A 24,084-nucleotide genomic window follows, 5' to 3' on the forward strand; every position below is an offset into this window, starting at 1 on the left:
CTTTTGTAGTAGCAACTTTCAAAAACAATATTATTATCTGGATTAGGGCATGATACTAAGAGTAATATTTCTAATTTTGTAACATGTTTTGTTTACCTTCAAAAAGCCAATTCTAAAATATCTCTCACTTACTTTTTTTGTAAAGACAGACTTTTTCCCAAAACTATACCAACATGACATTCATCATGAAAGTTGTCGGAAAAATAGGGTTTTATTAACAGAAGCATTTTGCTTTATAATAAACTTTGATAGAAAGTATCTTTTACTAGAAAATTAGAATGAAATTACTTGTGTAGAAAAAGAGTATTGCACGCAAATATATTTCAAACCTGTGTTCTAATCATACTTTATATATAAAGATACTGAGAGCTCGAACGTTTGTGAATTACTTAATAAACAAAAAATGGCAGAACAGAGCAAACCAAGAACAGAAAATAGTATTCTTCACTCTAGACTGAGAACTATGCCTATAAAGTAATGAAGAAATCTACAAGTTGAACTGGAGAAGCTAGATATTGAATTTGTAACAAGCCACAGGAGCTGTGTTAGCTGTGTTAAAGTTACCCAATTGGGTAATTCTTCTAGGGGACTCACAGGTCATGGTTGAAAGTTGAAGCAATGAAGCAAAAACCAGCAAAGGGTTAGAGCATATGGGACTAAGCATTGGGCAAACCAGCCACAAACTTCAAGGGTTCTCTCAGTCACGTGATGCTTAAATATGGTTCAGTAAGCAACAACCCATGGGTATGACAGTGGTTCAAAATAGACTATAACAATAACCTGCATGTGAAAAGCAGTTTACACCATTTAGGCTTGTACATTATACTCAATTACATTTACAGAATGACAAAATTGCCTTATGAAATAGTTCCCCAAAACATCCTTGTATACAATTGACACTTGACTGTAATATTGATGCAGAATATGCCTTCATTCTTGCAGAAACAATCTGCAACAAAATATGGAAAATACTCTAGGGAAACTTAATGAAAGGTTCCTGCCTGGGTTTATTTATTTATTTTTTGGAGGAGCGGAGGTGCCACGTAGATGACCTTTGCCTAATTCTTTTAAAAATTCCAGACTCCCAGAAGGAAACAAACATTTAGCACTTGACATTCCTCATGATACAAGCACTTTAGGTACAGGTGGAAATAAGGGTCAACTTCACATGCAAACCTTCTTAAGAAGAACATCCCAGAATGCTCATAATAATTTGTTAGATACAGAAATTATTGTTGGTTATTGAATACTTATGATAATGTTGAAAATGATGAGTTATGAGATATTTTTGGAGTGGAGTGGGGTTTTAGAATGGAGTATGCAGTGAACAATGTTTTAGAAATAATTCAGCGCAAATCAAAGGTTTCAGGACTGTGAGAGAGTTCAGAGGGCTGGAACACATGTTTTGCATGGGGGAACTGGGGTTTGATCCCTGAGGGCATGTTCTGCTAGCACCACTGAAAGCTACTGTGCCTTTCCCTGTCCCCCAGCTCAAGTTCACAGATAGCACTCATAGCTCTGTCTTCTCCTTCTTCATCGATTTGCCCTACCAGACACCAGTAATGTCTCCATGGTGAAACTTGTTACTGTTTTTGGCATATCTAATATGCCACATGTAGCTTGCTAGGCTATGCCCTGTGGGTGGGATACTCTTGGTAGCTTGCCAGGCTCTCCAAGAGGGATGAAAGAATCCCAAGAGGGATGAAAGAATCGAACCCAGGTCGGCCGTATTCAAGAAAAACGCCCTACCCTCTGTGCTATCTCTCCAGTCCAAGTCACAGGTATTGGTGTGAAAATGAAAAAAGTTAAAGAAAAATAAAAGTGGATATGATATAGTTAGTTAGAAATATAAAAAGATTAGAGATAGTGTATGAATAAATTTGAAGAAATTTTCAAGTCTGGGAGATGAAAACCTGTTATCTTTGTATGTATATGTGGTAAAAAATGTACTACTTAGGAAAAACATCTGGATGGGAAGCATTCTAAATTCTAGGTTTGTTGTCTCTGAAATTCTAGAATTATTCAAATTATAGATACATACACATATGTATTTTACACAAATGAAATACATTGAAGATACTGAAGTATTATACTTAGATAACTAATTCTAGTAAGTTCATGTCCATGGTGCCTTCCTGTGTCCTCATCAGAGAATGATAGAGTAAGCCACATCACTAAGAAATTAGTGTTAAGAGGAAATTTCACTTTGTATTAGCTGAAGGGACAAACTGTTAAGACATAATTTTTAACATAGAAGTAGCAGTGTTGTTTTTTAAAATGTATACTAGGCAATATTTTCAGAGGATTTGTATTAGTTTAATATTCCACTTATCATTAGTTAGAACTTGATCACTTTTTAATGAATTTTTTTTGTTTGTTTTCTTTGGGCATGCTGGTACTGTCTAGGGGCTACTTCCACTTCTGTATCAGAGGTCTCCCAGTGATGCTCAGGGGCCATCTTGGTGCTGGGAATTAAACCCAGACCTCCAGCCTGCAAATTGTGCACTAAGCCCTTTGAGCTCTCTTGCTGGCCCAGAATCGAAGTTGTCTAATCTAGTCTGGATTTGTTTGTTTGGGGGGCACACCCTGAGGTTCTAAGGGTTTACTCTTGATTCTGTTTAGGAATCAGTCCTGGTGGGCTCAGGTGACCACGTGGGGTGCTAGTGGTTCACTGTGAGCTTGAGAGGAGGTAGAGTAATATGGATTGAGAGGAGAAGAAGAACTGGAGTCTGTTAAAGTAATGTTAAACATTGGGGTATCTGTCAATGTTTGAATCAAAACAATGAAACAATTTGCATATATACACATATGTATATATGCCTATGTATGTATATATGTATATGCTGCTAAATATTCTAATATAAAATTCTTCTACACTGAGGCTGGAGCAATAGTATAGCAGGTAGGGCATTTGCCTTGCACGCAGCTGACCCGGGTTCCCCTATGGTCCCCCAAGCACTCCCAGGAGTGACTCCTGAGTGCAGAGCCAGGAGTAACCCCTGAGCATAGCTGGGTGTGATTCAAAAAAAAGCAAAACAAAAAAATTTCTTCTATACTGATGATTTTTAACAGATTCAATTACCTTCTAGTTAGCACACAAGATCTCAAGTCATTGTGTCTTCTGATAATCCAGAGTTATAGTTCCTCTCTCTAGCAACTAGACTAAATATTCAAGTCTATTTGTTGGAGATTATAACTGTTCCCTATCAGAAAAATCACTCTTTTGGTTAGCCAATGTAATTTTTCTGTAAACTCATTTTTAAAGTAAATATATCATCAAATTTTTCATCAAAGCATCATGATTTATCATGATTTACAGTAACATTAAGATTTATACAATAAGCATAGAATGATGCTGCACCACACCCATCACAAGAGTGCCAATATGCCTTCACCTCTGTCTCTCACTACTGGACCCCCCAGTTGGGCAGACTCAGTTGTATTGGCAGAAACTCAGTGTTTGTTGTCACTGGCTATTGTCTATTTCCTTGCTTTGTTTCTTAATGAAGTTTTTTTCTAACTTGTGAGGGTGGAAAAATATAGTAACAGGTTTGGAGTAATTTTTAGAATTGCATATGTGTGTAGAATAAATGGTGATGCGGTACTTTTACAGTACTATAAACCACTTCATAAATATGGATTGTAGAGATGACATTCTTCTGTTTGACAAATTGGATGTGTCAGGATTTTAAATGTCACCTGTGGGTTTAACACAAGAAATTCCTGACTGGCATTTTCTTAATTTTCCATAGAAGTGATCTGTAGTCACAGAAATTTGCTTTCTTCCTACCAAAGAGTGAGATTTTTATCTTCTCTTTTCTGTACCCTCCAATTTTTAAGTTTTTCTGCTTAGAAGTCTCCCAGTGCCTCTTGAAAATGTGGTTCATAAAAGCAATAAGAGGAGTTGACATGAAATGAGCTTCATTATACTTGAATTTATGAAACAAAGACTAAGAACAAAAATGGTTAATTTTCTTATTTTCCATGTTTTTAACAATTATCTTTTTATTTATAAAATTCTTGTTGTGAATATATGCATACTCAAAGTAGGCACTCCTGTAGAAGGCAATTGGTGTATGTATGTTTGTTTGTTTGTTTGTTTGTTTTTAACAGTATGGGAAGAAAAAAGTAAAGTGAGGACTAAAAAGGTATGATAAATACATACTTTAGAACCTTATGCAGTTGATGGGGGTAGGTTGCAAATTACACTCTGAAAAGTGAAAATAATGGTTGATAACACATTTTATGCATCTGTAAGATGAAAGCTCAAGTTTTGCTAGTACTGTGATCAAGGAGGAGTTTATTCTATTGACATCCTCAAAAGGTCGTGTATGAGACAATGATTTCACCAGCACACGTTGAACAGAGATAGTGAGACTGATACTGTAGTTGATTATCACCTCCTTAATTTTTCACATTTACATGCTGGACTAGCTTATTTGAGTAATTTCAAAAGCAATAGTAATTCCAAGTACATAGTTTTATCCAAAAGTATAATTTATAATAAATTTATAATAAAATAAAAGTATAAATTATACTCCGGCAAGGATACATTTCTCTCTGTTGGTTTTTTTTTTGTGGGTTTTTTTGGGTTTTTGGGTCACACCCGACGATGCTCAGGGCTGACTCCTGGCTCTACACTCAGGAATCACTCCTGGCAGTGCTCAGGGGACCATATGGGATGCTGGGAATTGAACCCTGGTTGGCCGCGTGCAAGGCAAACGCCCTACCTGCTGTACTATTGCTCCAGCTCCTCTATTGGTTTTTTGTTTTGTTTTGTTTTGGCTACGGGACTATGTGTGATTCCAGGAATTGAATCCAGGTCGGCCACTTGCTTTACCATCTCTGTCCTCACCCCCCAATTTTGCTTTTGGTAATAACTATACAACACAGAATTTTTGTCGTCTATATCTGACTAAAACTGGGAGTGCAGTGTTGCCAGAGTATTTCAGTATCAATGGAGGAAGGACAGACTTTATTTTCTTTTAGTGACACCTCCAGTGAATGACCTCTGCAGCTTCACTCATAGATAAAAGAAAGTAATCTTCAGGGATAAAAATTCTTTCTCCAAAAAGAATCTCAGGGCAAGAAAGAGAGAGAAGGGGAGAGAGAGAGAGAGAGAGAGAGAGAGAGAGAGAGAGAGAGAGAGAGAGAGAGAGAGGAACAGAGAGAGAAAGAGAGAGAGAGAGAGGGTGGGTGGGAGGGAGGGAGGGAGGGAGGGAGGGAAGAAGGGAGGAAGAGAGAGAGCTCAAAGACTACAGCATATGCTTTCCATGCAAGAAGCACCCAGGAGCATTCTGTTAAGCAGCAGGCTGGGCACTGCTGGGGATGACCCAAACAAAAAAGAAATCAAGCAAAACAAAAGGAAATTACTGTTGGGTTCACTTCAACCCAATATGAAAAGTGAGTCTAACTTAGGTAGCCTTTAGAGCAGTAATTTGAAAAAGGCTTAAAATCTGAGCTTAGATGTCATGGAACAACTTTACAGCCTATAAATTTTTAAAAAAATCACTAAGGCATATTATCTTACTCACCCTGGAAAAGAAGACTTAAAATACATCCTGCTGAAAGGCAATTAACCACCGAGGAGTGATGAATTCCGAGAAGTCCAGCCTTTGGTACAGAAGAGGGCTAACAAAATGAACTCCAGAGATGGTGCTGATATTTTGACTCTACTCATTTTAGAGTAGAAATAGCAAACCCATAAGACATTTTGCATTCCTTTCTATAAGGAGTAATTTTGAAATAATCAAACCAATGAAAATGAAATGTTAAATGTGATTCAACATTAACTAAATTTTCAGAGTAAGGCATTAATTCCAAACCAGTGTGGTCTTAATAGGAATTCTTCTGGAATGCTTTCAAATGGATTCACAGTTGCTTTTCTCAGAGTACATGACTTGAGAATGACCGAAGTTTTTCACTTTAACATTCAAAGCATGCTGGTGTAATAGAGAAGTCCATTTCAAAGCAATGCCTGTATTAAACCTCCCATGTATACTAGATTTGTACTCCATCAGAAAAAAAAGTCCCCCCAAATTTGGCATTTGATAAGAAAAAATACTGGCGATTTAGTACAATGAAACCTATTTTATTTCAAGGATTACAGAGTAAGATGGAAAAGGCTGATAAGGCTTGCTTTCCATAATGACTTTAGTCTGCTCCTTAACCTCTGACATCTCTTACCACATCTCTGTTACCAGGCAACAGCAGAGAAATTAAACCTGTGTGAGTGAAGGAAGTTTTCAGCTTAAGAATAGGCTGTATTCCAGAAGCTGGCAAGCCCCTTATTTAGAATTTTAAATACATTTTTCATGTTAAAATATTATAAATGATAGTTCAGTATTGAAGTCAGTCACTATATGTCTGTTTAACTCAGTGCACTTAAAGTGTTGAAAAGCAGTACCTTTTCTATTTAGATCCAATAATTTTCTGATTCTCTTCTAAAATGCCAAATTCCAGGAAATAGAAATGAAAAATGCCACTTAATAGCCCAAAGAGATATTACTATGTCCTTGTATTAAAGCACGTTCTCTCAGTTAGATGAAGTCACAGTTATGTATTCTTATTTTAAGTATAATTTTAACAAGTGTTACTGTTGGTAAGAAAGGATAATGTAAGGAGGCAAAGGGACAAAAGAAATAAATGATCACTGAAATCATGAAGGCAGAAAATAAGACAGAACACAGATAATCAAAATGCAGTTTTCTAGTACCTGGTACAATAAGGGAGAAAACCCATCCACCATTAGACTACCTGTCATATATATACCTATTTACCAAAAATATAATTACCAGTAAGAGGACTCCTATTTTATTATTATTTTTTAAATTGGGGGCTGGAGCACTAGTACAGCGGGTAAGGCGTTTGCCTTCTACATGGCTGACCCAGGTTGGATCTTGGCATCCCATATTGTCCTGGAGCACTGTAAGGAGTGATTCCTGAGTGCAGAGCCAAGAATAACCCCTAAGCACTGCTTGTATGGCCCCAAAACAACAACAACAATTTGTTTTGAAGGGGCCACACCCAGCTGTGCTCAGAGGTTACTCCTGGCTCTGTGCTCAGGGATCACTTACCGCAATGCTGGGGTTTTGGGGGCAGAGACCATGCTTTGGGGTAGGGACTGGGCAGATAGGGTGCTAGGGTAGGGACTGGGAAGATAGGGTGCTGGGGGTTCAGACCAACGCAGTTCAGTCATGTGCAAGGCACATGGACTCTCCACTGTACCATCACTCTGGCCCAAGGACATTTTAAGAGTCAATATGCAATTTAGAAAGCTTGATTCTCGATTTTTTCGGCTGTACGAGCTCTACCCCAGAGGCAATTGAACTAATTTGGACACGAGCAGCTCCTGGAGAGGCCTCCAGACTGTGATGGGAGCCCCTGGCCCATGCTCTCCAGGCTTCTCCATCATATGAGCACCACAAAAGGGAAGTAAAAGCTTGCAGGGATGCAATTACTGGCAGAATTTTCTCTGGACTTCATACAAAAAAACCAAAACCTAATATCTCTTATCTCTTATATAAGAGACCTAATATCTATTAATTGTCAGCAATGTGAAACGGTTCCTTTTTAGCAGGTCTGACTGTGGGGGGAAACTCCAAACAATAATACTGAGTTTTTTGTTGAAATATTGAAGGTAATCAAAGTAGCAGCCACTTTTCGAGACTGTGAACTATGCCATAGCCCCACGCCGGCCAAGGAGAGGAAATATCCTCCTTTCTTGGTTCTTTTCCCTTTTCTGGGAGAAACACGGTGTGGCATCCACCATATTATGAGGTCTATTAAGCAGGCACAAACTTAGAGGCGTGGGAATGCGAGGGTGAAAAAAAAAATTATGTACTTGGAACAGGAACAGCAGGACACTTGGGCAGCCTCGGGCCAATACCAGCGCGTGCTCCACCGAGATTCGACCCGGGAGGCCACACTTTTGTGCAGCTTCGTTGCTGCAGATCAACCAGAATCCGGAGGAACTACTTTTGGTTCCAGAAACTGCTTGCAGCCATGTGTCTAGACTGTGAACTAAGCCATAGCCCCATGCCGACCGAGGATGGGAAACATCCTTTTTTCTCGTCGGGCGGTGTGGTGTCAGCCATAATATGAGGACTATTTATTAAGCAGGCATGAACTTGGTGGCGCGGGAAGGAGGGAAAAAATTCTATGTACTTGAAACAGTGGGACTTCATATCTCTCCAGCCTTAGCAATAGAAAACTAACTATCATTGGCAATAGGGCTGTTTTCTTGGGGGAAAACTCCAACAATAGTGAGTTTTGTGTTGAATTATGGAATGTAATCGAGGTAAAGAGAAAATGAAGTGAAATTTATCAGTTACGCAGGCAGGGATGGGGGTTGGGAGGGCGGGGGTTGGGAGGTAGACTGGGATCTTTGGGCACTGGTGAAGGGATGGATGTTTGAGTATTGTATAACTGAGACATAAGCCTGAGAACTTAGTAACTTTCCACTTGGTGATTCAATAAAATAAATTAAAAAAAAAGAAAGCTTGATTCTCACATCTGTAACATTTAAAAGAAAATAACACCGGTTACAACTTTTAAAGCAATTTGTCTTCAGCTTAAGCAAAGTTTTATTTTTAATTAAAGTAACAAAAACTGGAACACTTTACTGTAAAAATACAGTAGAGGGCCAGGGAGATAGACAGGTTAAGGTGCTTGCCTGGTGAGCAGCTGTCCTCGGGACCCTGGTTCTGATTTCTGCATGGACTATGGGCTCCCAGCATTGCCAGGTGAGGCCCCTGACCACCACTGGCATGTGATAAAAAAAAAAATATATCATTTGAATTATATCTGCTGTTTAAAATTAGTTGCCATGGGAAACTTATTATGAATTCTTACTATAGCTACCAGATAAACACCCTCCACTTAAAGGTATTGAAAATAAGCTATGGGAAGCATCTATTTTTGGGAAGTGTGCTGAGAAAAGAAAGATATGCTTTCTTATGGAGAGAAATAAATGTCTCTAAATTAGTCACCAGGTATTATGAACTTTAAGGCATAACCCTTTGCTCTTCCTCTCACCCCTTCTTGGTTCTCAAGGGCAGTCAATGTAAGATGCTCCTTCACAGTGCTTAATTTGACAACTACTTTATATATTGCACTTCCGTATCATTCTAGTCTAATTGTTGATTAGCTCCGCTGATTTTTAATTATTCTTTTGACCATAAACACAGTAGTGATAGTAACTCCACATTAGAAAGTGAGTGATTGCTATTAAGCATAAAGTTAATTCTAACTTTATACAGTGAAGTGTGAAATATTTGGAGACGCCTGACCATTTCTTTAAGATGCAACCATTTGCTAAAAATGTTCTGTTTATCAAAAGGAAGACTTGTTATTGTTATAATTCATCCTTCTTTCTTTAGATTGCTGTATATTCGAAGGACTAATTTTAAGTATTCCTCTTCAAGATTACTGAAAATTGTTCCAAAGTGCTATGCAGTACAGTTGAAAAGAAATTTTGCCCAATCAAATCTACCTGCAGATTATAATCAAGATACATTTTGTAAAATTGTATTTATGGAAATGATCTTCAGGAGAACAACCAGCACTGAATTCAGTCTTCAGACAGCTCCTGAAGTTTTTGTAACTGAAAGTCAGCCTTCAGTTTGAGTTGGTATTGAATTTCTTATATTCAAAGCCCGCTAAAAGCGGGTCAGTGCTCCTTAAGGTATCTGATGTGAAGTTGTTACCTGACAACAACATATTCAATAACAACTTCTTAATTTGAAAATTAAGAGGTTTGGAAATATGTACTCTATGGACTAAAACCACTTATGTGCTTTCTCCATCAGAGCCTGAGAATGTTTTTAATACATCCAGTGGGGAGGTTAGTGCAGTAGAATAAAGTTATTTCAACTTCATTAGAGTTTTTCCCTGTGTTGACAAATAATCAGTATCACCCGCAGATGTTCTGTTTACCAATGTTTTGCATTTAATCGGGACTTGTGTATACCCTGGGGAACCTCCAGCAAATGTGGCTATACCTCTGGGAAATCTAGATCCATATTTCAAATTTACTGCTTCAAAAACATTCTTTGATATGTCAACAAATCCTTGTGTTTCTCTCAAACTTAATATCAAAATCATCTAGAGGAATTGGTATATGCCCTAGAGATAAAAGAGGAAAGCTGTTGGGAATGGATGGAATGACACTATATTAAGGAACAGGAGTCTTCATGCTATACTGTCTAAAAGTAATTTGATGCACACTCCGCACTTTTATGCTTGAAGCTAAGCTTAATTTTTGAAGCCACACCCAGCCATGCCCAAGGCCTACTCTTGGGTTTGTGCTCAGGGATCAAATCACTCCTGCCAGTGCTTGGGGAAAATATGAGGTGCTGGGGATTTACTCCAGGTAAGCCACTTGCAAGGAAAGTGCCTTAACCTTTCACTCTCTTACTAAAGTATTTTTTCTAAAAGTCCCCAAAATAGGGGCTGGAGCAATAGCACAGCGGGTAGGGCATTTGCCTTGCACATGGCTGACCCTGGTTCGATCCCCAGCATCCCATATGGTCCCCTGAGCACCGCCAGGATTAATTCCTGAGTGCAGCGCCAGGAATAACCCCTGTGCATCACCAGGTGTGACCCAAAGAGCAAAAAAATATGTATATAAAAATAAAAAAATAAAAGTCCCTAAAATACTATTTTAGAATTAAATATTGAGCGGGAGAAAGAACACGTCAGACAGTTATATACATAATTACATACCTCATTAAAGGGGATATCTATAAATAAATATCAGATAAGATAGTTGTTTGTTGGAGGGCATAGAATGTAAAATTTTTTGATTTCTCTTTACAAAATTGTTATTAAAATACATATTATTTACTAATGTTTTTGTAAATGTGGTTACATAGCATGTAATTTCAAATTTCATGCATTTTTTGTACTTTTCATAATCAAACCAATATAATTTTTTAGATGAATCTTTTAACTATTATGGCAATTTGTAATCTGTCGTATCTGTTTCAAGAATGCAGGGGCAAACTTTTCTTTTATAAATACTATGCATCATTTATTTCTACCCTTATACTTTAATTTCTAATCCACTTTATAGAATATTACTGTAATGTAATATTTTAATGCTCAGAAGAATTTTATTGATTACCTATTGTAATTTTTGGCAACAAATGGACTTATAAGTTGAAATTTGATCTTTATTTTTCATTTTATTTGACTATCATTCTAAGTTTTTTAAATATTTTTCTGGATTTACTGGTCATAATTATTTGTAGTAGACAATTTAAAACTACACAAACATTACATAATATGATGGTAAAAATTAAACATTAAAAAGTGAAATGCTTTTGGAAGTAAATATTTTAATAAGATAGGTAGAGAATGTTCCCCATTAGTTCATATATTTATGAGTAAATATGTATTAGAAAAACGAGACAGAAAGAAGAAAGCTCAGATGCATCTTTTTTACTCTTTTTCCTTCCTCTTCCTTATTTCTCTATTTTCCTCTTTCTCAATTTCTTAGATAAGCACAAATAAAGGAATTATAGGTCAAAGGTAGATAAAATGGGAGGAAAACCATATTTCAAAATATATTCCACAATTATATTAACTAATTCATTGTTTTCTTTCTTTGGTTTGTGGCAAATGTTTGTAACTTACCTTATTTGTCCAGAATCTTTGAATAACTCACTGAAGTAATTCCAATAACTTAAGAAGTTTATTTTGTGAAAACAATCATTAGTCTTTTAGTGGTTTTTAACTTCAAGGCCATGGACCAGTGATGGTTCTCAGAAATTTTCTGGCAGTTAATATAGAAGTTGTCACAATACCATAAATGATTACTTGGCTCAGGTAGTAATGAGATTGTAAATATTGATATAGAAGTATTCTTAAGGGCTGGAGTGATAGCACAGCGGGTAGGGCGTTTGCCTTGCACGCGGCCGACCCGGGTTCGAGTCCCAGCATCCCATATGGTCCCCTGAGCACCGCCAGGGGTAATTCCTGAGTGCATGAGCCAGGAATGACCCCTGTGCATTGCCGGGTGTGACCCAAAAAGCAAAAAAAAAAAAAAGTATTCCTAATATAAAGAGTGTTTTTTTTTTTTACTTCTACCATAAGGACCCACAGACTATTTCTCCAATTTTCAGTACTCTGCAAATATTAAAAGGTTGAAAACCACTGATTTATGTAATCAATCCTTTGTTGTGTCCATTAAAGTTTAGCTCTTGTATAGATTAAATTTGGAAGGCTGGTTTGACTTTGTATCGTCTGGTGAGAGGAAGTGGACTATGAAATAGGAGGTGAAAAGGAGAAGTTATAAAAAATGGGGGTGCTAGAGAGATAGTACAAGGGATTAAGAGCCCTGATGCTTACATGCTGCAGACAGGGACCCACTGTTGGCTTTTTAAGTCCACCCACTATGTCTCTGTCATCATTTTCCTTTCCTGAATGATTATGCTTGAGTCTGTCTCATCCTTCAGAAGCAAAAACCCTTTTCCTTAATCTACTTCTTGATAGCATTCTATTTATTTCCTTCCCTTTCTATTTCTTCACCTCTAAATTGGCAGTAATTGCAGCTGCTATATTATAGGGTTATTGAGAGGAAACACCCAATCTTCTTCTCCCTTATGGCATCAAGAACTTAGCTATTATTATCACTCGAGTTTATTTATGCTTCCATGTTTGCATTCCTTTATGTCTGTCTTCACTCCTCAATTGAAGGAATTATTTATCCCTCAAATACTAGTGAAATTGCTCTGGAAACTTCACTTGTGACTTCTGAATTCTAAATGTAGTGGATTTTTATTTCTTGTTTTGTTTTGCTTTGCTTTTGGGACGTACCCGGCAATGTTCAGGAGTTACTCCTGACTGCTCTCCTGCCAGTGTTCAGGGACCATATTATTTCTGGCTATGCTCGGGAGACCGTAATGTGATGCTGGGATTGAACCCAGTCAGTTACACGCATGTCAGATACTACACCTCCACTAGCATTTAATGGAGAAAAATCTACACTAGATTTTTCTAGCTAGTTCTACACAGTCTTTCTCCCCGATAATTGCTTTCTGGTCTTCCTCTTCCCAATGGCTCCTATTTCCTTATTTTATGTTCCTTCTGGATGATGTTATCCTCTCTCATAATCTCAGTTTCTCCCTAATCACAAACATGCCTGATCTTCAAGTGAATATTTTGCTGACTAGGAAAAAGATGAACAAAGTGTCTCAGAGGTAACTCAAGTTCAACATGTACACAACATAATTTCCTTTATATATATTTTTATCTCCCTCCCATGTCCTCTTTGCCAATAAATGGTGTCACTATCCAAATACTTAAACTAGAAGCCTAGACTCTTTCTGATTGACTTCTGTTTCTATTCTGTATCTCATCTGCCTGCCTTCCCCACCACTGCTCCTCACCCCACCCCCACCCCTCTTTAAAACATGCCTTACATGTGGTGCCAGGATGGACATTGAAGCACAAATTAGTTACAACTGTATGTAGCACTGTAGCACTGTTGTATTGTTGTTCATCAGTTTGCTCAAGTGGGCACCAGTAACGTCTCCATTGTGAGACTTGTTACTGTTTTTGGCATATCAAATACTTCATGGGCAGCTTGCCAGGTTCTGCCGTGCAGGCAGGATACTCTCAGTAGCTTGCTGGGCTCTCCGAGAAGGACAGAGGAATCAAACCCAGGTCAGCTGCTTACAAGGCAAATGCCTTACCCGCTGTGCTATCGTTCCAGTCTGTATGTAATATTTACAATTAAAATTTCTCACAGTTCAGTCTATCACTAGCTTTTAGAAGCTTGGCACTTCTTATGAAGGATTTGCCTTGTGTGGCCATAAGGAAAAGCACAGAAGATAATAAGTTCTTTGTTCTTCTTTACTCCAGTATGAAGTCTGGGAAATGACTATGTAAAGTATGGAATACAACATTCAAGTCACATAACAGTTTCTGCCATTTAATTTCCTTTCAATAAATGTGCAAATGTTCCCTTCCTGATCAATGTACCTGAACAAATGTAGATTTTTGGAATGATGCAGTGGGGCATCCTGCAGTGCTTTCTAGAACTTTTCGGATCTGCATGCTTAATTCTCCTATTTAGATGTATTTGTACTTTACCTGAGGCTCTGACTTTAGTTCAGCAACCAGTTGTCTTTTGCTACCGAGTGAATTAAGTTGGAAAAAAGTTAAAATTGAAAAGTTTGCTATTATAGGTAAATTGTGCTGCCAGTATTATTTAGTTTCTAAATGTTCTCTGGTGGAAGCTTTGCTAAAAATTAGTTTTCAGGTAAAGATGAGCGCTGTTCACCCTTAAAACCTAGATTACTGTGGATTGTGGATGTTCTTCACCTATCACTCATCACACCGTTGCTATGCCATTAATCAAAAGAACCCATCTAATTTTAAGCTTAGGTTTAATCAGTTCTTGTGCTATTTCCATTTATATATCACCTTTTTATGCAAATACCTTCGATTAAGCATTTCTGTTATACAGAGATGCAAAAATGTCTACTCTAACTCACGATTCTGAGAGAATGTAGGGAGAGAAATATAGCAGGGAAGGTCAGTAGGGGTACATGATTCTTACACTCAGGTGATGTCATACTGTTTGAGTCACAGATCAAACTAAGAAGCAAAGAAAAATCAACAGGCTATCTGAAGGCAGACTAAATAACAGGCCGTGCTGAGGTCAACTTTAACTAAAATAACTAAAAGCATAATCACTGCAGTACAATGAATTTTCTTGTATGTTACTTGAAAAGCAATGAATTGTGTAGTAGCTAAAATATTTAGATAATGTAAAAAGAATCTAAGATAGAAATTAAACTGTCAATAAGTTCACTTGACTTTATGCTTTTCTAAAGAGAAAATGAACCAATGTTGCATCATTCATCTAAAGTATAAGGGTTTCAGGTTAGGGCTGGAGGTAAGGTGCTTCCCTTACATGTGGTCGACCCATGTGGAATCCTTGAACTACATACCTATGATTGTCTAACCACTGCCAGGGATCACTTCTGAGCACAGAGCCAGGAATAGCACCAGAGAACTGCAAGGCATAGCCCCAAACTCAATACCCCTCCAAAAACAAGAATTCCAAATTATACCAAATAACGATAGATTTTTTTAATTCATGCATAAATTCATGGTGGACAGTTTTAGAATTAGGATATATTTTCCCATATAAAGATAAGTTTAATGTTTGGTTTTCTGAGTAATTAGACGAAAGCCTATTTAATCCATGGCACTTTTTTAGGTAGTATAATTTGGTCCATATGCAGTGGTGGTCAGGTTCTTGCTTTGTGCTCAGGGTCACTCCTAGCAGTACTTGAAGGACCAGGGATTGAATAGAAACCAGGGTCTTGCATGCAAGGCAGATATAGTCCATAGTACATTTCAAGATGTATAAACTATAGTATTTCTGCTACACTAAATTGTCATTTTTTTTCTTTTTGGGTCACACCTGGCGATGCACAGGGGTTACTCATGGCTTTTCACTCAGGAATTACCCCTGGCAGTGCTCAGGGGACCATATGGGATGCTGGAATTTGAACCTGGGTCGGCTGAGTGCAAAGCAAACACCCTACCCGCTGTGTTCCAGCCCCAAATTGCCATTGTTTTTGCAATGATGCTATGAAGCTTTGCTTTAGGACTCCTTCCTCTGGTAACCATTGAATTATTCATGGATTCACAGATAGCCCTAATATAACAATCTCCAGAGATGTAAGATGGGAGGGAATAAGCAAGGTTCTACTGGCAGAAGCAGAGACATCATATAATTGAGGTAAATAGTCCAGAATACCCATAATGTTCTCTCTTGGTGTTAAAATAAGCCTTTGTTTAAGTTAGAAAACCAGGAAAATTTTCTTTCACCGTTAATTTGTAAGTAGGGCTGTTAATAAACCCAAACTTAATGATTGGAGAACATTTCATTATAGAAAATTTTATCATCTATTTTATTATTTTGCTGCTTTGGAGTGACTATTTCAACTTCATAAAAATAAGTATCTTGAAATTCTCAAAGTCCTCTATAATACAAAAAAAGTGTCTATTCATCTCATAAGAAGTACATACCAAATTATTCCTTCCTGAGGGATGATATAGAAATGGTCCTGGAAACTTCACTTTAGCAGCTATCATTTAATTAATTTCAGACAGTGTGTAATGGTTGGCAAGGAAAATACTCTGAAATGTTCCAAAAACTCATACTTGATGTAACTTAATTGAATTAAAGCACCACAGTCAAAGACTAAGAATACAGTTGTAGAATATAAATGTTTGTCCTGCTGTGCCCTTTTGCAGATAAAGACCCTTAGACAGAACACCGAAGTAAAATATTTTTGCACAGATATTATTATTAATACTGCTTACTCTTATTGTACTTACTATGTGCCAGATGCTTACTATGCTAGGAAGAAGAAAACATATTTTATTATCAAGCAATATCACTGAAAAGGATATGTGGCCGTTCCCAGTTGTAACCAAAACATCAAGTCCTGGACAGACAGCCTTACTCCACACGGACAGCAAATTCCAGAACCAAGTTTAAGCACAGTGCTTACTTAGCATGAGAACGGGCAGTTTCCATTCTATTATCCATAACATGAGAGTCTTTCTCCTGGCTCCTTCCCTTCCTTTTGTTGTTGCAATGTTTGGGGCTCCACATACCCCAAACATTGTAGTTATATTGGTTGTGGTACTTGTGAAGTTCTGGTTGTGGTGCTTGACTGGGGTTACATGCTTCAGCGGTGATGATCCTGGGCTCACATGGCTGGTTCTGATGTGCACACAAGTTTGAGCTACGGAGCTTGCTGGAGACTCCACACTTTAATTGTGGCATGTACGCTGGAGATTGCACACTCTTTGCAGTGCTGGTGGCATTGAGTAGCTCTGAGGCCCAAACTCACACCTTTATGTTTGAAAGGCAGATGCTTTTGACACCACTTGTTCCTGGGCCCAGAATATAATTATGCTATATTTATACCACTTAAATGCTCTACATAAATCCCCACATACAAATGGATACAAGCCCCGTTATCTAGTAAGAATTTCCTGTTTCTCATTAGGTTCATTTGGAAGGGTCTTTAGATGGGTCTATAGGCACCAGGAGTGTCTGTACATTTGCAAAGCCTTCTTTCTTTCCAGTGGCTTATGCTTCACATTCTAATAATTCAGTATATTTGCTGCAATGTTTTTACATTGGTTAAAAGAAACTTGACCATTAAAGTGTAGATTAGAAAGATATATCAAGGGCATTCATTCAAAAGAAGACTGCCTTCCAGGAGGAAAAAAATTTTCAAATAAATATGTCTTTGCAGAGAAATGTCATTCTACATTACCTGGTTGCAATCCCAAGCAAATCATCAAACCTCTCCCACCCTTTAAAATGTGCATAATAGATTTAGGGTTTCCTGAGCATAGCAAGTAGTAAGCAGTAGTGGATGATAGTTATTATTTTGGGTGGGGAGGCTTGACTTACCCAAAATCTTTTTGAACTTGCCAATCCAGTAGCACTGTAGCACTGTCTTAGCACTGTCGTCCTGTTGTTCATCGATTTGCTCGAGCAGGCACCAGTAACATCTCCAGTGTGAGACTTGTTGTTGCTGATTTTAGCATATCGAATATGCCACAGGTAGCTTGCCAGGCTCTGCCATGTGGGCGGGATACTCTCGGTAGTTTGCCGGGCTCTCTGAGAGGGACGGAGGAATTGAACCTGGGTGGGCTGCATGCAAGGCAACCAAAGGCCCTACCCGCTGTACTATAGAACTGAACTAAACGTGTTCATAGCTAAAAGTTAGGATTTTAGTTTATAGGGTTTTTTTTTTTTTTGATGTTCAATGGCTCTAAAACCCCTGTGCCCCTCTTATTCATTAGTCTGGGGTTAAATCATTTTGTCTCCTTCAAAAAACAATTCCTCTTCAAACATATGAGTATTTCTGGGGTCTTTTTTTGCGGTGGGGGGAACGTAACGGAGGTTCCCCTAAGTGACATTCAGGAAACCCTGGGACTCCTTATAGTGACGTTCAGATAACCAAGTCTGTAAAAAGATCCAAGGATATAATGCTGCTACTCCAGGGATCATTTGGATACTCCGAGTGATGCTCAGGGACCTCCAAGGCCATTCTAGCACTGCTCAGGGGGCCATGTGGTGCTAGGAATAAACTTGGGGTCTGTCAGTTGCAAAGCCTGTGCTTTAATCCTGTACTTTAGTTTCTGTATTATCTCTCTGCCCTCCCAAATTTGTAATTTTTTAATTGATTCCCAGTAATGTCTTTGCGAGAACTCCTCCAGTAAGTACTTTTAAAATGATAAGATCAGTGCTCGCTTTAGTAGCATATATACTAAAATTGGAATGATGCAGAGAAGATTAGCATGACCTCTACGCAAGGATGACACGCAAATTCATGAAGTGCTCCATATTAAAAAATAATAATAACAATAAATAAATAAATAAAATGATATATGAATAATGTCTACAAAACTGAGAGGGGGCAAGGGGGCGGGGGGAGTGGCATGGGAAGGCATTTTTAAACTAGGATATGTTATCAATGAGAGTTCTTCTGCATTTCTTTAAAAGGAAGCTTGTTATCTCTGAATAGAATTCCCCCTATTTAGCACCCCCCCTTTCACATAGGGCAATGCAACCAAGTCAGCAATTCTTGCAAATTAGCATTAATGGCTCCTGGCTGCTGCCTCCCACCTCCTCTGTGAAGTGGGGTTCTAAGTTCAACATCCTTCCTGAGGACTGTGACAACATCTCAACATCTTTCACTGCATCAAGTGGGTTGATGCTGCAGTGGGATCAGCTTCTGCATCTTTGTATCCACAGGAGAGAGGGAGATCTCATGGACACCCCCCACCTCTTACACACACACACACACACACACACACACACACACGCATACATTTTATTGTCCAAGGTCAATGGTCAAGGTGTGCTACTGGGAGCTCTAGACATAAATGAGACATGCTATATCATAGGATATGCTATATCAAAGCTAAGTGCTTTTTATACCAATAATTTTATTTAATCTTCTCAGTGATCCTTAAGGCAGGTTTAATCATTCAGTTTAGCAATGAGAAAGCAAATGAAAGGAGATGAAGCAAAGCACCCAAGCCCAGAATGGACATGGGCATATGGAGCTGCCTGTGGGCAGATTCTGGGTCCCATGTCAACCATGTGGAGCCATGGACAGACAGAGGCTCATTGTCTGCCTGGCTTTTCCACAGCTCATCCCTGATCAACAAACAAATGTCTCTTCTATTTCTAGCCTTAATTTCTCTAACAGTCTTAGTCAATGGCACCCAGAAAGCAAGTGTGAATTAGTAGTGGAGTTCAGGGGCTGAAACATTAGACTGAGGGGTACTTCTGCCCTTGTTCTTATAGTGGCTGTATTTCAGGTGCAGATTTCTTTTTTCAGCTTCATTGCTAGGAAAGATGGCAAGAGACATTTTCAGTCTGTTGTCAAATGCTAGGGATAACTATCTGAGAGTCTATGTGAGTAACGTATCTGAGCTTTATAAAGACTTCCTGGCTTGAGGTTTATGTGTTTGCTCTTTCCTTTACCCATAGTAGAAATAGTGAGCCCCTGGTTACCAAAAGTGAGAGCAGACAAGTATAGGAACAAAGAGGACACTTCCTTCTACCTCTCCTCTGACTTCTGATTTTATGGTTAGTACATATAGATACCCACCATGACATAGCTAAGGGGATGTGAAGACTTGGAACTTGGCTGTCCTTTTGGAGGAAGAAGCTTGGGAATTAGAAGACATTCTTGGTAGATGAAGGAATGACCTAAAAATCCTTGGGGAAAAAAATAAACTATAAATCACTGAATAAAATCTTAATGCAGACCAAATGGAAAAGTACAGTGTAGGCTTCAAACTTAGAATTATAGAATCTAGAATTTTTTGTGGGTAAGCCAAGTGCAATCAAAAGAAATGAAACATTTAATGGAGCACCTGGGATGAGAGTAACTTATGAAGATGAAGGGTGGATTTCTACTTCTTTCTCTCCAGTAGGCTCTTTAAAGTATTCACTGCCTGATCATTGCTAAATCTTTATAACTATCACCATGACAACTACTGATATGAAATATAACATTATCCTGGACATTTCTGCTTCAGTTGATTTGACATTTTCCACTGCACTGGGCATGCCTGTTGTTTGTGAAGATGAGTAGAGAGGGTTTTCCTTGGATCCTGTCATAGATTTTTGTCCTGGAAAGATAACTGCTTGGTAAATCCATTCGAATATTCAACAGTAACCCAGGGGCAACTGGGAAGATGCAACTTCTGTGAGTTTTGTGCACCTTGCAGGCAATGCATTCTTCTGGTGTCCGCATGTTCGTGCAGAAGTGAGGACTGGAAATTTCTTAGGAGAGTTAGAAGAATTAGTCTGAATAAGTTCCACCAACAGGACCAGAAAAGACCTGCTATGTATAACTGTGCACTTTTTCATCCTGGAGCCTCTGCTCTTTCCCATGCTCATTCCTTCTAAATCTTTTTTTTTTCATTTGGTTTCCAATTCTGTACAGTCCAATCCTTCAGTTCTGTACTTTCTATTCCCCTTATTCAGTATTTCTCAAAGTGGACTGAAAAGTACATGGAGGTGAGGAACGATTTAGAGGGGCAGTAACAGTAGTAGCCCTGGGTGCAGCAGGGAGTTGCTTTCTGTAGATTCCTGGGGTGAGTTGGTACACTGAGGGATTTCTTTCCTCAAAAGGGGTGGTAGGCCAAGTGAGTCTGGGAACCTTTGCATTGAATTGTGCTTGTGCCTGTCTCATTTTGTCATCTCTGGTTCTTTCTCCATTCTTGGATTCAGTTTAAATAAGCAGAATAACCAGGACAAGGGAATGTAAAGAAAAAGCAAAGTGGAGTGGGGGGAGGGGGAGGGTATCAGATGACTCTGGCTCCTAGATTATAGACCTGAGAAGGACAGGGAAGGAAAAAATCTGAATGCAGTAGAAAGAGGGGGATGGATGGTAACTGGGACAGGGGACAAAGGTCTTAGACTCGTGGGCATATTAGAACTCTAATATGTCTGTGGATCTGAACCTCAGAAACCAAGTGAAACGTGAGATGCAAACTACAACAACCAAACTTAAAAATGTGCCTGTCAAGAAGTCAAGCTGGGTGTTGGGAAGGAACTTGGGGACAGTGGTGTAGGAAACTTGGCACTGGTGGTGGGATTGGTGGTTTCATTGCCTGCCTGAAACTTAACTATGAATAACTTTGTAAATCACAGTGCCTTAATAAATAATAATAATAATAATAATAATAATAATAATAATAATAAATAGAAAATTCTTAAAAATATATTTTTTCTTTTTGGGTCACACCCAGCTATTCACAGGAGTTACTCCTGGCTTTGCACTCAGGAATTACTCCTGGTGGTGCTTAGGTAACTCTATGGGATGCTGGGAATCAAACTCAGTCAGCCGCAAGTAAGGCAAATGCCCTACCCACTGTACTATAGCTCCAGTCCCCCAAAAATAATTTTTAAAAATAATAACTGACTTTCCTATACCAGCACTTAGGTAGTTAGGATACCCAGGAAGTAGGAGGATGGAAACCTGGTCATGTGGGATTTCTAGAACAGTTAGAGATAGACAGCAAACATAGTCAATAGGGAGGCATGGGTTAGTTGGATAGCAGGAATAAAATGACAAATATGTGTGGATTTGATGGACATTTAATGGATTTATTGTGGCAAACAGCTTGAAAATATTACTCATACAACTCATTAAATCCAATGCAAACAATATTATATCTCAATTAAATATCGATGTTTGTAGAGCAGAAGAAAAAAATGAAACAAAAGCAAACTAGACTGAATAAAGATACAAACAAAATAAAAAGGAAAAAGAAAGAATGAAAACATTTAGACTTAGAGCAGGATAAGGGGTTAGAGTGCTGCCTTCAATGTTCAGTGTCACCAGGATCACCTCTGAGAGGGTGATGCATGAATGAAGTAAGGCTGCTACATGTCAGAGAGGAAGGTTTCGTGAGAGTGGGGTGTCCTAGGTAAGAGGGGGCAGAGTGAGTGAGTGAGGAGGAAGGGTGGCTGTCAGATGCGGTCGGGGAAGGGGGACATAGGATCAGATGGCAAGAGGGCAAGTTTGGAGGCCTTCTAGGACTCTGAACATAGAAGTGGGTCATTTCACTCATGATATCTCCTGTCTGGAGAATGATTAGAAATGTTTCGAGTAGCAGAAGAGAGAAATGAGGCAAGGCTGTTCAAGGAACTCTGAAGAGGTAGGTGCTGGCTGACCCCTGTGAGTGGGTGGGCAGGTGTAGTGAGAAGTGGGTGGCCTCAGAACAAAACAAAACAAATTCCCTGATCCACTACTTTCCAAATGTGTAACCAAGGGCAAATGACAGATAGTTGGTGACAACAGTTTTATTATCTCTATAATGAAGGTTTCTACTCACAGAACAGTGAGAAATGTAGGTGAAAATATACAGGAAGAGTTTAAAATAGTGTGTGGCACACAGTAGGTGTTTAGGTTAATAATTAGTACAATAACTTTTTGGCATTTGCCTTAAGTTTTTTTTTTTTTTGGTAGTTTCTGGAAAACCTGAATTACCTTTCTATGTCAGCGACATTTAAGTGAACTTTTTCTGCTAAGAACCTGTGGTGGTAGAAACTTCCCTTCATTCTTCCATGCAGTATTTTCTCCTTGCATTAAAACTACTGCAAAAACCACTGTTTTTGCAATTTCATGAAATCTAACCCACTGTACATGTGTGTATACTTCACAAGGTTACCCGAGGAGTCAGACTTTCTGAGTTTGTACACTGGCTCCACTGTTGTTAACATGTAACTTGACATGTTATCGACTCTGTCTCTGCTCCATTCATTTCCTCTGTAAAAATAGGGGCTATCACAGAATCTGTCTCACAAGGACCTTATAATGGTGAAATGAGGTGTTCACATAGAGTTGTTTGTAAAACAGTTCTCTGAACAAGGTAAATATTCAATACATTCCAGATCATGCGAAAATAATGATCATGGGCCAAGTACCCAGAGCCTGGACATATCTAGGGAGAACTGCTAGCCCCAATTTATAAGTCATTAATATCATACTTATTTAGACATAATTCCTGAGGTCTCTTAATTTTTTTAAAAAAAAAATCAACCTGTTTAGTCAAGACATACATACTAGAACCTTCTATTATTCCTCAACTAAATTAATAGTGCTCATGTGTATTTTCCTCTTCAACACAAGAACTTAGAATCAAACTATGAGAGTTATTTATTTCTCCAGGGTATTTGAAGAATTGTTGAAATTCTAGTCATGATATTTAGTGTGTTATGAGTTCTTTATGCCTGTTGTTAAATATGCCAACATTTTATTGACACATTACTGTGAAATGGGCAGCCAACTACAGTTATAGGATTTCCCCCAAAGTGTGAGTATCAACAAATCTGATGGAAAGCATTGCCAAGGAAAGAGAACATGTGTTCAAAAAACAACCCGTTTTATAGAGAGTAATGGGTATGTGTATATTCGATCAAATGCCTTCTACAAAGTACTCTAGGTAACTTTTTAAAGTTTTAAATAAGTGATTGCTATTGTTATCTGTTGAATACTTCTTTTGAGGAATTCTTAGCATTCAATTTAATTTTGTTCCTTCACCTTTTTGTACTTAGTTCTCATCTCTGTCAACATATGAGATAAGTTAGGAACTTAAAAATAACAACACCCAAACAACCAGTGTATGGGTCCTGGATATACTTAGGTACAAGCTATAGTACAAACACAGGTGCTGCCTGCAAATGCTGAGATGACCCTGATAGTTTCTCTGTTAGGGACGCCTAGTAAGCAAGACCTGGAGCAGGGCTTAGGGACTTCAAGAAGGGCTGAAAGAGGGCCAAGAGGATTTGAAAGAGGGATCCTGTGAGGGCCTGAGCATGCCTGTGCTTGAAGGGGTTCCTGACTGCCCCAAGGTCTGGGGACCTACCATGGAGGAAAACTTAAATTTAAAATATTTATGTCTAGGTTTCCCTCCCCACAAATTTTTACTTAATTAGCTTATAGTACATCTTATACATTGGCACTTAAATTTCTTATTTAAGGTTTTTGGATGAAATGTTTTAGAGAG

General features: G+C 38.4%; 1 protein-coding gene and 1 non-coding gene across 4 annotated transcripts in view; both read left to right on the forward strand.

The window, feature by feature from the left end:
• EPB41L3 (erythrocyte membrane protein band 4.1 like 3) overlaps window positions 1-24,084 on the forward strand; it is a 216,593-nt gene that overhangs the window by 47,780 nt on the left and 144,729 nt on the right. The window lies entirely within an intron of this gene.
• Window positions 18,294-18,400, forward strand: LOC129402824 (U6 spliceosomal RNA). Its single transcript, XR_008628865.1, has one exon. It is a non-coding gene; the product is annotated as a U6 spliceosomal RNA (small nuclear RNA).

This window comes from Sorex araneus, chromosome 2, assembly GCF_027595985.1.
Source record: "Sorex araneus isolate mSorAra2 chromosome 2, mSorAra2.pri, whole genome shotgun sequence".
Classification (NCBI taxonomy): Eukaryota; Metazoa; Chordata; class Mammalia; order Eulipotyphla; family Soricidae; genus Sorex; species Sorex araneus.